The following is a 6,000-nucleotide window of genomic DNA, read 5'->3' as shown; positions in this document are numbered from 1 at the left end:
ATCGAGAAAAATGTCTTGAATTGTTTCAATTTTCATTTAATTTCTTAAAAGCTCTTTCAGTTTTTCCAGAAACCTCTCCTCAGTCCTGTATACTTTTTCCAAGAACCTTTCCTGAAGAATGAGGTGCAGCTTCTGTCACAAGGTGTGCCACCAACTGCAGCTTCTCTTGGCTTTCCACACTGTGTGTGCAGCACACTTGCAGCAAAGCAGGACAAATATTTGAAGAACTTGACAGCTTGTTCTTCTCTTTTCCTTGTGGGCTGGGCAGTTGTGCCATTGGTAAGGTTTTCATTGCTACTGTTCTACCCTAAGAAAACATGACAGGCTACCAAGAACTCCTGGGGAATGCAAGCCTGACTGAATGCAAAGAAAGAATCTGCAGAGCCTGCAGCCAGAAGTGGAGAGCTGTGTGATCATCATTCCAACACCCCCAAGGACATCTTGAAATTGATCTAGAAGATGAAAATGGGCTGACAGAGGGAGTTTGTTTCTGTGCTCACTGCAGATTCTTCTACATCTGAAATCAATTCTAAAATCTCCATCTAAATCAAGAGTACAATCAATTCATGAAAAGCACCAGAACAATCTGCACCTCTCAGGAGATGACTGAAATAATCTGTAAAGGAAAAATGCAGGAGAAATGCATTTCTCAGCACTGCAGTATTTGCCTGCCTGAAACCCTCCTCCATTTCCTCCCCATCCCTGGATCTGGCAGTGTCAGTTCTGTATTCGGTGGTGCCTCCAGCCCTGAATCCCCTCATCTACAGCCTGAGGAACCAGGAGCTCAAGGCTGCAGTGTGGAGACTGATGACTGGACATCTTAGGAAGTATTAAACTGATTGCAATTTCTGCAAATCACTTGTAATAAAAGTCATCACTTATAGCTCTGTTGGTTTGGTTCTTTGATTTCCCTGTCATTTTCCTTTTTAAATATTCTTCCTAAAGCTAGATGATTGTTTCTGCCATTTCTGACTTTGTTTCTCTCCACCTTCCCTGTGGCCACAGACTGTGACAATGATGGGCTGCAGTCTCAAAGGTTTTAAAGGAACTAAAGGATCTCCCAGCAAAGTTTTCTGCAGAGATCCCTCTATTCTTGCCTTCTCTGGAGCTGCAGCAGCAATGTCTGTGTGCAGAGCTGGGGCAGATCAGTGCTGGCCCAGCAGCTGTGCCCAGCAGCAGCAGCAGCACTTGGTGTTGCCAGTGCTGCTGCCGTGGCCCTGCCCCGCTGCCCTGGTGGCCCTGGTGTTGCTGCAGGGCCTGAGTGCTCTCGGGGCCGGGCACAGTCCTGGGGGTGGCAGTGCCGGGGCTGCAGCAGGGACAGGCCATGGGCACTGCTGGGGCAGCGCTGACGCCTCAGGCCAGGCCCTGGGGGCTGCAGGCTCCTTGCCCAGGCTCTCTCAAGAACACAGCCAGGCCAATGCTCAGCACAGAAAAGCCCCAGGCTGAGCAGCCCCAGGCTGGCCGTGGGCAGGCTGGGGGCAAACAGCATGGCTGGGGCTCTGCAAGGGCCCTGGGGGAGACGGGAAGGAGCAGCAGAGCAGGGCCTGATCCATCCCCAGTGCACTGCACAGCCCAGGGCAGCGTCCCAGAGCGTCCTGATGGAGCTGCCAACAACATCCCCCCTCTGCAGCCCTGGCCTCTCCCCCAGCTCACACGGGTGCCACATCCTTGCAGGCACAGCCACGGCAGCACTGGCTCAGGAGCCCCTGTTTGCATTGCACAGAGCAGGCAGGAGCAGCCCCATGCTACTGCTGTGGGGACATGAACCTGAGGGAGCACAAATGCCATCAGCCCCTGGGGCCAGCAAGGGCTGGGGGACACCAGGGAAACCACTCAGCTTTGTCGTGGCCTCTGCAGTCAGCCAGAAAGTTTGTTCCCATTAGCTGGGAGATTCCTCTTCCACTGCAGATGCTATTACTCCTAGCCAGGGCTGCCTGACAGCCACCCCCAAACTGCCCTCAGCATTTCCTTGGCTTCACCTTTGCTTCCTTTACTTTTCCTTCTACAAATTTCTTCCTGTTGCCCAGCCCTGTTCCCTCCCCTGCAAACAGCCCATCCCTGTTTGCCCTTTCCTCTCTGGCCCCACTCCGCATTGCAGTTCCTGACTTGGCACCATGGGAACATCCCTTGGGGAGCAGGATCATCCTCCAAGTGCTGCAGGAATTGTCTGCAGGCTCCTGCAGTGCCTGGTGCTGCTCCCTTGCCAGAGGCACCCCAGGCCAGGGGGGCACATCTGGGCTGCTGTGTCTGCCTGTGGGGCTCCCTGTTCTGGGCAATGAGGAGGAGCTGCAGAGGCTCTGCACGACTGACAGGATGGGCTTTGGGGCTGGGAGGAGAAGCTGAGGCACCTGGGCTGCTGGAGCTTCTGAAGAGGAGGCCCAGGGCTCATCCTGCAACTGCTCCAAGGGTGGTTTCAGAGAATCCCAGAATCAGCAAGGCTGGAAAAGACATTGGAGGTTATCAAGTCCAACCTGTGCCCTGACACCGCCTTGTCTCTCCTGGGCCTCCTTTTATCCAGGATAAACAGCCCCAGCTCCCTCAGGCGCTCCTCACAGGACTTGTGTTCCAGACCCCTCACCAGGCTTGTTGCCCTTCTCTGGACATGCTGCAGCCCCTCCATGTCCTTCCTAAATTGGGGGCCCAGAACTGGACACAGCACTCGAGGTGCTGCCCAACCAGTGCTGAGCACAGGGGAAGAATCACTGCCCTGCTCCTGCTGGCCACACCATTCCTGATCCAGGCCAGGAGCCATTGGCCTTCTTGGCCACCTGGGCACACTGCTGTCTCATGTCCAGCCTGCTGTCCATCAGTTCCCCCAAGTCCTTTTCTGCCTGGCTGCTGTCCAGCCACTCTGTCCCCAGCCTGTAGCACTGCAGGGGTTGTTGTGGCCAAAGTGCAGGACCTGGCACTGGGACTTGTTCAACCTCACCTTGTTGGATTTGGGCCCTGGATCCAGCCTGTCCAGGGCCCTCTGCAGAGCCCTCCTACCCTCCAGCAGATCTGCACTTGAACCCAGCTTGGTGTCATCTGAAAATTTGCTGGTGCTGGACTCAATCCCCTCATCCAGATCATCTATGCAGATATTCAAATCCACTCTGGCCAGCTCTGATCCCTCTGCCATCCTGTGATGGCACTCAAGGTGATCTCTTCCATAGCCTTGCCTGGCACTGAGGTCAGGCTGACAGGCCTGGAGTTCCTCAGATCCTCCTTCCTGCCCTTCTTGGGGATGGGCTCACATTGGCACCTCCACTCCTCTGGGACCTCCCTGCTGATCCAGGACTGATGGTAAATGATGGAGAGCAGTTTGGGGAGCTCATCCACCAGCTCCCTCATCCCCCTAGGATGGATCCCATCCGATCCCATCCACCTGTGAGCACCTGAGTGGTTCAGCAGCTCCCCAGCTGCTTCCTCCTGGATTCCAGGGGATGTTCTGCTCCCTGTGCCCATCTACCAGCTCAGGAGAACACTTGTCCTGAGGACAACCTATCCTAATATTGAACATTGAGACAAACAAGGTATTAAGGAGCTCAGCCTTTTCCTTATCTTTAGTTATTTTATTATCTGCTGCATCCAATAAAACATAGAGGTTCTCCTTATCCCTCCTTTTGCCATTAATTATTTTTTTTTTAATACAAGCCGCCACATGAAATTATAACTGAGTTATCACCTCTCCCCTTTTCTTTCTGTGTAACCTAACATCATCTTTGGAGACCTCCTGAGTTTTAAATAATGTTTTCCCCTGAGTCCCCACAAAAGCTCCATGGGCATCCTGGACAGTAATTTTCCTCACTAGCTCATCTTTTTCCACACTGGGACAGGGTGCTTCTCCCTCTTTAAGATTATTTTCTTGAAATGTCTCTCTCCTTCCTAGACCTCTTTGTTTTTAAGGGCTGTTTCCCTTTAAAAGATCAGTAACTGATTTGATACTCCCCAAATATGCATTCTAAATAGGCCAAAGTCTGCCCTACCTAATTCCAGTGTAGATGTTTTGTTGCTGCCCCTCCTGCTTACCCAGAATATTGAAAACTTGATTATTTCATGGTCATGGTGCCCCAGGCAGCCTCTGACCACCACATCTGCCACCAGCCCTCCTCTGTTTGTGAACAGCAGCAGACAGAGCTTTCCTTGGCAGTGGGAGTGTTACCAAAAATCCGTAAAACAGAAAACTCCTTAAGCCCAATGTAGCATTAAGAAGCAGCATTCTTTATTCAGCTGGATGCATGGGGGAGAGCTCCTACCAAAGCCCTGCATGCTGAGTACAGGAAAGTTTCTGTTTATTTTCTGTATTTTGCACACATATTAATTGATTGTCCCAGACTAAACACACATATGATAATCATTTCCCCAAAATCATTGACATATTTCCCCTCCTCTTTACCCATGAGTTCTTCTGCCCTGGGGGTCTCTCTGGTGGTCCCTGGTGGTCTGGACCCCAATGTTCCAGTGGGCCTGGCTGAGCTGGCAGGACACTGAGGCTGGTGAGCTTCCAGTTCCCCTTCTCACACAACGGGCACTGTGTGCTTTCCACAGGCCTGGGGTTTTGAAGAACAAGCTCCAGGTGTCAGCTCACATGAGCTCACAATTTATCCTCTGGTAAAATGAGGTCACAGAGTGGGCTATGACATAACAGAGTGGGTTATGTGAGGTCATTAAGCAACTCTGACATCATAGACTGCATCTGTGACATCACAGAGCCAGCAGTGACATCACAGGGCAGAGGTCTGACATCACAGAGCAGACTGTGCTATCACAGAGTTGGCTGTGGCATCAGAGACCAGCTGTGTGACATTAGAGAATGAGCTGTGACCTCACAGAGCAGGCTGTGACATCCCAGAGGGGCTGTGTGACATCCCAGGAGGGCTGTGTGAGGTCACTGGGTTGCTCACTCAGTCCCAGCTCCCCCTCACAGTTTCTCCCAACAAGTCCAATGCAGTTCATGTCCAGCGGGGTTCCTGTCCCCTGGTATCCCCCCGCTCCACCTGGAGCCACAGCCTCCAGCAAAGGATGTTCCACAGGATCCAGCCCAGAGCCTGACATGGGGACAAGGGGCCAGGGCTGTGTGACCAGGACATCAAGGACGTGGATGATCCAGGTCACTGTGACCGGGTTTGGGTTTCCCAGGGCAGGAAAGATGTCTGGCAGCTGGAGCAGGGTTAGGGAAGGGCCTCCAAGGTGGGGGCTGGAGCCCTTGGGCTGTGAGCAGAGGCTGAGGGAGCTGGGCTTGTCCAGCCTGGAGCAGGGAAGGCTGAGGGGCTCCTCATCCCAGCCTGGCAGTGCCAGCCAGGAGGGGATGGAGAACACAGAGCCAGGCTCTTCACCGGGGGCCTGGTGGGAGACAGAAGCCAATGGGTGGAAGGGGAAAGAGGGGAGATCAGCCAGGACAGGAGGAGATGAAATGAGTCAGGCTGGTTTCAGCATTTCCTCAACACCAAAAGCAGCCTGAGCCCCTTCTCCATCCACCACTGACAGCTTTGCAAATCAGGAATTCTTTGAGCTGCTTTGCCCCCACTCCAGGATGAGCATCCTGATACAAGAGATTTAATGGACCTGGCCCCAGTCCTGAGCCCTGGGGACACCCCTGGATGTGACTCCATTCCTCAGCTGCTCTGAGTTCCAGAGGTTGGATGAGGGAAATGGCAGTGTGATAAATGAATACGAGTAGTGCTAACAATACTTAAATTTTAGAAGAAGTAATAGAGGAAAAGGATATGTTATTAGTGTCACAAAACAAATGTTTTCAGATGTTAATGAGAAAATAGGATCCTGGATGTAGTTCGACATAAGGAACATTCCAAAATGGAATAGGCCTCAGGATAACTAGAGAATCAGCCTTGAAATGGCTGAAAATGGGATGATTCCAGGTATCTACAAAATAATAAGGCTTTTTTTTTGGAATATAATGCTGGCTTCTATAACACAAGACTTGGGGCACATGTGCAATGAGTGGGGTTGCTCAAAGGACAGTGATGATGAGGAGAAGCCTTCATCGGATGTGAGCAC

This window comes from Passer domesticus, chromosome 8, assembly GCF_036417665.1.
Source record: "Passer domesticus isolate bPasDom1 chromosome 8, bPasDom1.hap1, whole genome shotgun sequence".
NCBI classification, from domain to species: domain Eukaryota; kingdom Metazoa; phylum Chordata; class Aves; order Passeriformes; family Passeridae; genus Passer; species Passer domesticus.
This window is presented reverse-complemented; position numbering follows the sequence as displayed.